Genomic DNA, 12,582 nt, shown 5'->3' with positions numbered 1-12,582 from the left:
AAATGTATGTACATACACTACAGACGCAGGAGACATATTTTAAATTGACGTCTTAAAATATGCCATTAGTAACATGTACGTACATCAGTGGAGATGCATTCTAATTTGTCAAGTATCTGTAGTGTGTGTGTGTGTGTGTGTGTGAGAGAGAGAGAGAGAGAGACAGATACCAGGTCTTGTCTATCTATATCTACACCACATCTTTCTCCTTTCTGGAAGTACAACCATGCCTGAAAAAAGCCTGTGGTGCATTTATGCTGACCAACACAAATAGATTAACGAGCTAAAGATCTGCAGAATGTTAATTAATTTGGGGGGTATTCTAATCTGGGACAGAGGAAAAGATGTATAGGAGCTTTGGCAGACTGACCACACCACACTGAATTTATAGTGTGTGCTGCCACATAGTCAATGCTGTTTTAATTCAGCACCATACTATAGCCCCCACCCCCATCATTATCCCCTCTCATTAATGGAAATCTAATCATCCACCATGCCCCCCCCCCCCCACACACACAGAGATGCACACAAAGACGCACAAACATTGGTTTTTCTATCATTGTGAGGACCTTCCTGTAGCATAATGATTACTGTAGCTAATTAATGTTAGGACTACAATATTGGGTCTTTTAGTTTTTCAAATAAAGGATGTGGCGGGCACAATGGCACAGTGAGTTTGGAGAGCCGGACCATGATGGAGCACTTACTGAGGATTAAAAAAAATGAATGAGTCAAACAAAAGCTATAAAAACATAATATATTGTGAAGACTGAGTGATAGGATATTGCCAGATGTCTTTCCAATCATTATGAGGATGTCTGGTCCTTTTTGGTCCTCACACACACACACAGAGGGCGGCACGGTGGTGTAGTGGTTAGCGCTGTCGCCTTACAGCAAGGAGGTCCGGGTTCGAGCCCCGTGGCCGATGAGGGCCTTTCTGTGTGGAGTTTGCATGTTCTCCCCGTGTCCGCGTGGGTTTCCTCCGGGTGCTCCGGTTTCCTCCACAGTCCAAAGACATGCAGGTTAGGTTAACTGGTGACTCTAAATTGACCGTAGGTGTGAATGTGAGTGTGAATGGTTGTCTGTGTCTATATGTCAGCCCTGTGATGACCTGGCGACTTGTCCAGGGTGTACCCCGCCTTTCGCCCGTAGTCAGCTGGGATAGGCTCCAGCTTGCCTGCGACCCTGTAGAACAGGATAAAGCGGCTAGAGATAATGAGATGAGATGAGATGAGATATACACACACACACACACACACACACACACACAAAATGGATAATGAAGCCTGTGTATACATGCACATTACAAGAGTAAGTGGTTTGTCACAAGAGTGTGTGTGTGTCTATTAGGTGTGTATTGCAATGTAACTCTCTGTATCTGTATGCGTTTACTACTCCAAATATCCATATCTGTATTGTGAGTTGAACTGGAAGTGGCGTATTTTTGTTGACAAGATATTACAACAAATTTTGTTCAACTCCTGAACTGCATTTCCTCAGCTACATCAGACACCCTGTAAAACTTTCTGACGAGCTTTCTAACTAATGTAATTGAGTAAGCTAGGGCTCAGTCTTTTTGTTTTTTAAACAACAATGTTTAACAAAATGTTCATACATAACAGCATCAACTATCTAATCATATTTCATCAGATTTAGTTTAGTTTTGGGGTTTGTTGCATACCAGAAAGATCAGGAAATTTTGCTGGACATGCTATCAGAATTACTACAAAGTATATACAGTATTGCTTCTAGTACTGTAAATCACTAAAGATGGGGGGGGGGGGGGACAACAATAACATGTAATCTCCTATTCCGATCTGTATTTGAAGAAGAAGACATTATTTGTCACATGCACACTCAAGCACAGTGAAATTTCTCCTCTGCATTTAACCCATCTGAAGCAGTGAACACATGCATGCACACAAACAAGTGAGCAAAGAGCACACACACATACCCAGAGCAATGGGCAGCTATGCTATAGCACCCGGGGAACAGTTAGGGGTTAGGTGCCTTGCTCAAGGGCACTTCAGCCCCCCCGCATGTTAACCTAACTGCATGTCTTTGGACTGCGGAGGAAACCTGAGCACCCAGAGGAAACCCACGCAGATAAGGGGAGAACATACAAACTCCACACAGAAAGACCCCTATCAGCTGCTGGGCTCAAACCCAGAACCTTCTTACTGTGAGGCAACAGTACTACCCACTACACCACCATGCCATGTACCTGTTTAGAACACATTATATGTTCCAAATAATGTAGACATACTTGGCTCTGTTTCTACGATTTGTTTGTCTATCTGATTGTCTGTCTATCTGTCTTATATTTTACTGATTACCTGTATTGAGCTCTATACCATAATTAAGCAATATCACGAGTGCTAATCACAGCCGTGCTGAGATTCAGTAAGACAGCACAACGTTGAGTGTGATATTGCTTTTATAAAACAAGAAATTCATATCAAATAAGTGGCATTTTGGTCACAATATGGTCAAATGTTCTTGTTACCTTGCCTGCTATGGAGTAAGTGGGGCGAGGTATTGTTTTCAGTGGGGTTTGTTTGTTTGTTTGTTAACGATATTACGGGAAAATGGCTGGATCAATCTTCATGAAACTTTCAGGATAGATTGGCATTGGTCTCAAATAGAACCTCCAACATTTGAGGGCCATTTCCATTAAAGGTCTCATTATCATTATCTCTAGCCGCTTTATCCTGTTCTACAGGGTCGCAGGCAAACTGGAGCCTATCCCAGCTGAGTACGGGCGAAAGGCGGGGTACACCCTGGACAAGTCGCCAGGTCATCACAGGGCTGACACATAGACACAGACAACCATTCACACTCACGGTCAATTTTAGAGTCACCAGTTAACCTAACCTGCATGTCTTTAGACTGTGGAGGAAACCGGAGCACCCGGAGGAAACCCACGCGGACACGGGGAGAACACGCAAACTCCACACAGAAAGGCCCTCGCCGGCCATGGGGCTCGAACCCAGAACCTTCTTGCTGTGAGGCGACAGCGCTAACCACTACACCACCATGTCGCCCTTTCCATTAAACGTGTTTTCGGTAAAACTGGCTTCTTTTTCACCTTCATCTGATGAACTTTCATATTTTAATTCAAAATTATATTCCTGAAAAGTATAATTTGCCACATCTGCTGATGATGTCACTAACACTACTGTAGTAAATATTTTGAACTAGGAAGTGGAATTTTACCTGCCAAATTCAGACAAGTGGAGTGATACAGACAGCAAACATCCCAGTGTGGTTGTACTAAATATCAGCACTCTTAAAGCACCAACTGACCAATCAAATTAGTGGACTGGAACTAACTGTTGTGTAATACTTCTTATGGCTTTGCACAGAAGTTCACTATATAGGCCTGACTTCTGATTTTCATGCCAGAAAGAAATTATATACATGTAACATGTCCTGTTCTTTGGTTAATATTGGAAACATTTTTTCCCACAATATTTCCTTCAAGTCAACAAAGCAACAGGGGAAGAATAATGATTGCTAATATTGTATTACTGCTCCGATTCACTCAGCCTCCTACTGCCATACACTCTGAGTAAAAAGGGTACCATGCTGTACCATTTCTTTTCTCTGGAGTGGTGTTCTCAAGTGTAAACCTTTTGTATTCTTAGAATGTGTCTTTTACCTACATAGGTGCATACTGTTAAAGCTTTACTCTAAAACACAATTACAGGGTAATTATGTACTTTAAAAATACACTATATAGAGGATATTACATGGTTGCGCAAAGATGTGAAATTTATCTTTTAGTGGTGAATGTATAATTATATGTCATGTCTCATCTCATTATCTCTAGCCGCTTTATCCTGTTCTACAGGGTCGCAGGCAAGCTGGAGCCTATCCCAGCTGACTACGGGCGAAAGGCGGGGTACACCCTGGACAAGTCGCCAGGTCATCACAGGGCTGACACTTATGGCCCTTTTCCACTACCCTTTTTCAGCTCACTTCAGCTCGCTTCAGCTCACTTCAGCCCGACACGGCTCGCGTTTCGACTATCTAAGAACAGCACGACTCAGCTCGCTTCAGCCCTGCTCAGCCCCCAAAACTCGCATGGTTTTGGAGTAGGGCTGAAGCGAGCCAAACCGAGCTGAGTGAGGCTAGGGGCGTGAGGAGACACTCCCCTGTGCACTGATTGGTGAGGAGGAGTGTCCTCACACGCCCACACACGCCCCGCGAGCACGCTGGGATCTGTAAACACCGTAAACCCGGAAGAAGGAGAATTACGAAAATTATGATGCCTTATGCGCCTCGCCTCATCTATACGCTCTTGCCAGTATCTGTTGGCGTTGTCGGTGACAACAAGCCACAGCACCAAGCCCAGCAACACTAACGACTCCATGTCCTCCATGTTTATTGTTTACTCTCCGGGTTGTGAGACTACCGCTTAAAAGGTCACTGATGTCACTGTTTGCGCCGCCTAACGACATCACCTGACGTCCACCCACTTTCGCTAACTCCACCCAATGTATCCACCCACTTCCAGCCAGCACGGTTCAGCGCGATTGTAGTCGAAATGCAACGCCAACAGCCCCGCTCAGCTCAACCCAACTCAGCCGCGTTGGTAGTGGAAAAGCGGCAATAGACACAGACAACCATTCACACTCACACCTACGGTCAATTTAGAGTCACCAGTTAACCTAACCTGCATGTCTTTGGACTGTGGGGGAAACCGGAGCACCCGGAGGAAACCCACGCGGACACAGGGAGAACATGCAAACTCCACACAGAAAGGCCCTCGCCGGCCACGGGGCTCGAACCCAGAACCTTCTTGCTGTGAGGCGACAGCGCTAACCACTACACCACCGTGCCACCACTATATGTCATGTATAGTTGAAATATTTTTCAACACAAGAAGATAAACTTAATATCTTCACACTACCATGCAATATCCTTTATATTATATGGACACATCCACGAAAAACAAAAGTTAACAAAAGTTAATCAAAAGAGTTTTCATTTCGAACTGGTTCACCATTTTGACAACACGCATCTAGTCAGTGGGAAAACACTGGGAGTGACATCATCAGAGTGAAATATTGGGAATTATTATACATACAGGACACTTTTCCCAGGGCATGTTCCCAGGGAACATGCATTCTGTTCCCTTCTAGCAGGTTTACTTATGGCATGCAATATTGTTATCATATCGCTTACCCTCCATGTATTACGCCACTCTCCCCAATGGAGAATAAGCATGCAATATTGTTATAATATTGCACGTTGTCACGACAACACAACCTCACACATGAAGATCCAGTGACAAAACTTTGCTGCTGCGCATGCGCACAATCATTTCTTTGTCAGCCGGGAGAGAGAGAAGACGGGGTTAATTCAGTGCTCGGTTTAAGCACTAAAAAAAATAAACTGAAACTAAAAACACGCTGCACACCCAAAAGGTGACCAAAACTTCATTATATATTCTTCACACATATTTACAAGAGAAAAACAAACCACGGACATCAAAAAACTGGAAAAGAGATATATCGGCGATGTAAAACTTCCGTATTAGCGAGTGACTGTGACAGCTTGTACACAAACATGGCTGCAAGGTTTGCTTCATTAAAAGCCAAAGATTTAAAGAGAAAGACGCGCTGAACACCTGAAAGGCTACCAAAACTTCACTGGATATTCTTCACGCATATTTACAAGAGAAAAACATACCAATGGACATCAAAAAACTGGAAGAGAGAGCAAAAGTGGAAATATTGTCAAAGTTCTACTTGGAGGTGAGGAAAAGTGACGGAGACTTTTACAAGAGGACTTCACTCGTAGACTTCACTCAGCAAAGCCCTTTTGTTTTGAACAACTGCAATGTAACAATGAACTATGACCAAAAGTAACTTTGAACTTGAACTGTTGACCTGGATATAACTTGTATATAAGTTGGGTTGTTGTTCAAGCTTTTTGGACTTGTACCATTTTTATTGTTAGAACGTTGACTTTGTACATGTACATTGGATTGACAAAACACTGAATTACATTCAATCAGAATCAGCATTCAATATTGGTAAGTCTTTGACTCATTCAATATCATGCTAGCTGAATGGAATATACCACTCAAAGCCAGCCAATATTATTTAAATATGTCACTCAGATCCACAGTGTATTTTATATGAAAAATACGAGCTTTTCAACACAAGAAGATAAATGTCAAGGTTAAGGTCAAGGCTTTATTATTTGTCATTTCAACCATATACAGTTGGTACAGTACACAGTTAAAACAAAACTACGTTTCTCCAGGACCACAGTGCTACATTAAACATCACAGAACTACAATCTACAATACACCATAAAGTGCAAGAGTGCAATGAGTGCAAACATTGCAGACAATAAACTACACAAACAACAAAGTGCAGAGTTGAGTGTGCATACTGAGGTAGTATATGAAAAAGGGAATAAATAAGTGTAAACCTTGTGTGTGTGAAAGACATTGTAAAGCAATAGCGCATTATTGTCCACTATGCAAAGATAGCAGTGTGAGTGGTGTGTTCAACAGTCCATGAGAATCAGTCCAGTCCCTCAGAGTTGAGAAGTCTGATGGCATGAGGAACTGAGGTAGTATATGAATGTGTCTTGCCTTTTCTCATATTTTCAAGCCAATGTGTGGTTTTATTTTTATAATATAGACACATTCACAAACAAAAAGTACCCAAATTTATCAAAACAATTCATCGATTTCCTTGCAAGTCACATATATAGGGATTTATGTCATGGTTTTGGTTCTCCATGTCCTGGATGTACCTTGTATGAAAAATACGAGTGGTATATTTGCCAGTGTCCATATAATATATACATATATTTCCTGGTAAGATACATAGTAAAAGTACAAAAGATAAGGGGAACACGCCAGCTACCGTACAGGGAAATGTACAGTTTAGTCAAAGTCCTTCCCAAGCCAAGACCTAGTCTTCCCAGGCAGTCTTCCATTTAGTACTAATCAGGCCCTTAAGGCACATTGGGTGGCTCCAATCTCCGTCTCTATAGCCCTTGGCCTCTCGCTTATTACATAGCTAGGGTTACAGTGGCAGGCCAGTCTTCTGGTAACCGCGAGAGTTTGACTCCCTACTCACATTGTAGCATGCCTCGCCAGATGGCAGTTGGTGCCATTTTTATGATGGTCTTTGGTATGCCTGGACTGCAAGAAGAACTTGCAATCTTCCAGTCAAGAGGTGGACACGCCAACCACTAGGCCAGCTCACAATGTAGAGTTTAGTACCTAGTTTATTTTCTGAGAAGGTGTAATGTGTGTGTGTGTGTGTGTGTGTGTGTGTGTGTGTGTATATATGGGTGTTTGGGGTGCCAGGGAAGGGTAGAACCTCCACTGGGGGAACACATTGTGCTCTTTAGAGTAGTTTGCCCACGTTGGTCCCCACCTGATACTCAGCTCTCACCTGTGGCTCCTCGTAGCTGTTTGCATGCAACAGCGGCCACACCCCGGGCAACGGCTTCGACAGGCCGGCAAAACCAGGTGAGGGTAGCTGAAGTGCCTGAAACCTTCGGTGAGCTAGGGCTTGCCTACCTTTGCATGTAAAGGCTGGATCCGGCAAACTCTGTGGATGAAACCTTCATGGTTCAACATAGAGAAAGGCGTTTACAGCAATGCACTGTGAAGTGCAGAGAGCAAGATGAGGCACAGAGGGACATCTTGGTCATCCACTGCATCCGTTTCCATCCTCCAGTCGTCTTGACCTGGTCTCGCCACTGGAAATAGATGGCTTTGGACAAGAGCGTGAGGTTGACGTCGTGCAACTCTTCTTCACTTTAAAAAAATTTATCACGCAAGTCATCTGTCATCCTTTGATGATTTTATATATATATATATATATATATATATATATATATATATATATATATATATATACACAGTGCTTAGCGTAAATGAGTCCACCCCCTTTGAAAAGTAACATTTTAAACAATATCTCAATGAACACAAACAATTTCCAAAATGTTGACAAGACAAAGTTTAATATAACATCTGTTTAACTTATAACATGAAAGTAAGGTTAATAATATAACTTAGATTACACATTGTTCAGTTTTATCCTTCTACAGGGTTGCAGGCAAGCTGGAGCCTATCCCAGCTGACTACGGGCGAAAGGCGGGGTACACCCTGGACAAGTCGCCAGGTCATCACAGGGCTGACACATAGACACAGACAACCATTCACACTCACATTCACACCTACGGTCAATTTAGAGTCACCAGTTAACCTAACCTGCATGTCTTTGGACTGTGGGGGAAACCGGAGCACCCGGAGGAAACCCACGCAGACACAGGGAGAACATGCAAACTCCACACAGAAAGGCCCTCGCCAGCCACGGGGCTCGAACCCAGAACCTTCTTGCTGTGAGGCAACAGCGCTAACCACTACACCACCGTGTAGTGTACAGTGCTTAGCGTAAATGAGTACACCCCCTTTGAAAAGTAACATTTTAAACAATATCTCAATGAACACCAACAATTTCCAAAATGTTTACAAGACAAAGTTTAATATAACATCTGTTTAATTTATAACATGAAACTAAGGTTAGTAATATAACTTAGATTACACATTTTTTTAGTTTTACTCAAATTAGGGTGGTGCAAAAATGAGTACACCCCACAACAAAAACTACTACATCTAGTACTTTGTATGGCCTCCATGATTTTTAATGACAGCACCAAGTCTTCTAAGCATGGAATGAACAAGTTGGCAACATTTTGCAACATCAATCTTTTTCCATTCTTCAACAATGACCTCTTTTAGTGACTGGATGCTGGATGGAGAGTGATGCTCAACTTGTCTCTTCAGAATTCCCCATAGGTGTTCGATTGGGTTCAGATCAGGAGACATTCTTGGCCACTGAATCACGTTCACCCTGTTCTTCTTCAGAAATCCAACAGTGGCCTTAGATGTGTGTTTAGTCATGTTGGAAAAGTGCATGACGACCAAGGGCATGGAGTGATGGTAGCATCTTCTCTTTCATTATAGAGTAATACATCTGTGAATTCATGATGCCATCAATGAAATGCAGCTCCCCGACACCAGCAGCACTCATGCAGCCCCACATAAGGATACTGCCACCACCATGTTTCACTGTAGGCACCATGCATTTTTTTTTGTATTCCTCACCTTTGCGACACCATACAGTTTTGAAACCATCAGTTCCAAAAACATTTATCTTGGTCTCATCACTCCAGAGTATAGAGTCCCAGTAGTCTTCATCTTTGTCAGCATGGACCCTGGCAAACTCTAGGCGGGCTTTTTTGTGCCTGGGCTTTAGGAGAGGCTTTTGTCGTGGACGGCATCCATGCATGCCATTCCTCTGCAGTGTACGCCGTATTGTGTCACGGGAAATAGTCATCCCAGTTTGGCTTTCTATTTCTTTAGATAACTGCAGTGAACTTGCATGCCGATTTTCTTCAACCCTTCTCATCAGAAGACGTTCCTGTCGAGGTGTTAACTTCCATGGATGACCTGGACGTCTCTGTGAGATGGTTGCAGTTCCATCTTTCTTAAATTTTTGTACCACTTTTGCTACAGTATTCTGACTGATAACTAAAGCTTTGCTGATCTTCTAGTAGCCTTCACCTTTGTGGTGTAAAGAAATTATTTTCTTTGGGGAATTCTGAAGAGACAAGTTGAGCATCACTCTCCATCCAGCATCCAGTCACTAAAAGAGGTCATTGTTGAAAAATGGGAAAAGACTGATGTTGCCAAATGTCGCCAACTTGTTCATTCCATGCCTAGAAGACTTGGTGCTGTCATTAAAAATCATGGAGCCCATACAAGGTACTAGATGTAGAAGTTTTTGTTGTGGGGTGTGCTCATTTTTGCACCACCCTAATTTAAGTAAAACTGAACAATGTGTAATCTAAGTTTATATTATTAACCTTACTTTCATGTTATAAGTTAAACAGATGTTATATTAAACTTTGTCTTGTCAACATTTTGGAAATTGTTTGTGTTCATTGAGATATTGTTTAAAATGTTACTTTTCAAAGGGGGTGGACTCATTTACGCTAAGCACTGTGTATATATATATATATATATATATATATATATATATATATATATATATATATATATATATATATATATATATAAAATCATCAAAGGATGACAGATGACTTGCGTGATAAATTTGTTTAAAGTGAAGAAGAGTTGCACGACATCGACCTCACAACAAGAAGGTCCGGGTTTGAGCCCCGTGGCCGGCAAGGGCCTTTCTGTGTGGAGTTTGCATGTTCTCCCCGTGTCTGCGTGGGTTTCCTCCGGGTGCTCCGGTTTCCCCCAAAGACATGCAGGTTAGGTTAACTGGTGACTCTAAATTGACTGTAGGTGTGAATGTGAGTGTGAATGGTTGTCTGTGTCTATGTGTCAGCCCTGTGATGACCTGGCGACTTGTCCAGGGTGTACCCCGCCTTTCGCCCATAGTCAGCTGGGATAGGCTCCAGCTTGCCTGCGACCCTGTAGAACAGGATAAAGCAGCTAGAGATAATGAGATGATATTTATTTATTTATTTATTTTCCCCTTGTTGTATAGAGTTGAATACTGGCTGTTCGTCTGAGTCTCAGTCATGAGTGTTCAAACTAAAATCACAGCAGGAGTTTTCACCTCTATGCTGCTCCACCTTGCATTTGGGGCCAAAACTGAGGTGAAAAAAAAGAAGATTGCTTTACATTAATTCTCAGAAAGCCCCAATTCAGCAATCTCTTTTCGCTTGCTAATCACCAAAACGGCAACCCATTGATAACCACTACCAGGTCTGTTTCTGGATGGATCATTGCATATTGCACATTTTTAGCTTTCCCTTGGCTCCTCTGAGGCCCTGGCACTATAAAAAATCTTCTGTGTGTGTGAATATGTGAGCTGCTGCTTCATCACATGCTCTGCGCTAATCTAACAGCGCAGCATGTGGTCATCACGATTATACAGTGTAAAGCTTGTGTACATAAATTCCCATAGTGTTTCAAATTATGGACAAGATCAGCAACTGTGTGCTTAATAAGAGAAGAGGTGTGTTTGTGCATATGGTCTGTGTGCACAGGGTTGTGTGTGTATGCGTGGATTTGGCAGGACACAGTGACACAGAGGGACGCTAATCAAGAAGACAGGACCTACGAAACTTCCAGTCATGGCAGATTTTCTCACAGAGTCAGGTACTCTGGCTTTTCTTATTTTTATCATGTGGAACAACACAAGATGAGAAGAGAGTAGACAGTGAAGAGAGATTCCCGAACTGGGCTTTCAGGAGCGATTATAGTTCCTCTTTACACATATTCATCTTTTGTATTTTCAAAATTGGAAACAAGATGAACTCAGTATGCGACTGCTGTCATTATTTCGGCTTTCATATTTGTCCAAGCGCTTTCGCTTCCTGAGTTTTTCACCTAAAAAGTGGAGACTTTACTGTAAATATGATTGCTTTGTGTGGATTATTTATCTCCTGTCACATTCTAAATGCTGATAAAAGTCACTTCGGTGGTACCTAATCGCCGTATTTGTTCCTTCATTTAATATTGTTTTTATATTTCTCACAAAATGTTGGGAAATATTTCACTCTCATCTCTTTGTAGTTGCTCTTTGTAGCTTTGACTGAGCACTTGCAGTAATGAAAAGACATGATGGTGTGTCTTTTTAAGGCCCTGTTTGAGGGAAGTGCCTTGCTCTGTGATGAGTCTTTCAACTAGAGTCGGTACATTTCATCACATCCTGTCTCTGGAGCATTAAACTAGGTACAGCTTGACATGTCAGCTACTTAGATACTTTATTTCTTTTATTAAATCTTTACAATCACAGCTTTTGTAGCGGATCCACTGTCATGGCCAATCGCATGCATTGGTACAAATTATTTACCTGAAGGCAGCTTATCAGCCCTTACAAAAAAGTTTATTCAAGTGTGCTTCTAGTATACATCTTTAAAACTAAAAATAAGAGAGTATGCTTTCAGTATACTTTTTATTTACTTATCAGAGATATACTTAATAAAGTTATACATAAGTATACTTGGCTTATACTGAAAAGTATATAGAAAAGCCTAAGTATATTAAGCTTATACTTAAACTTTTGATCAAGATACAGTGGTGCTTGAAAGTTTGTGAACCCTTTAGAATTTTCTATATTTCTGCATAAATATGACCTAAAACATCATCGGATTTTCACACAAGTCCTAAAAGTAGAGAAAGAGAACCCAGTTAAACAAATGAGACAGAAATATTATACTTGCTCATTTATTTATTGAAGAAAATGATCCAATATTACATATCTGTGAGTGGCAAAAGTATGTGAACCTTTGCTTTCAGTATCTGGTGTGACCCCCTTGTGCAGCGATAACTGCAACTAAATGTTTGCAGTAACTGTTGATCAGTCCTGCACACCAGCTTGGAGGAATTTTAGCCCATTCCTCCGTACAGAACAGCTTCAACTCTGGGATGTTGGTGGGTTTCCTCACATGAACTACTCACTTCAGGTCCTTCCACAACATTTTGACTGGATTAAAGTCAGGACTTTGACTTGGCCATTCCAAAACATTCACTTTATTCTTCTTTAACCATTCTTTGGT

This window comes from Neoarius graeffei, chromosome 4 (genome assembly GCF_027579695.1).
Source record: "Neoarius graeffei isolate fNeoGra1 chromosome 4, fNeoGra1.pri, whole genome shotgun sequence".
NCBI classification, from domain to species: domain Eukaryota; kingdom Metazoa; phylum Chordata; class Actinopteri; order Siluriformes; family Ariidae; genus Neoarius; species Neoarius graeffei.
This window is presented reverse-complemented; position numbering follows the sequence as displayed.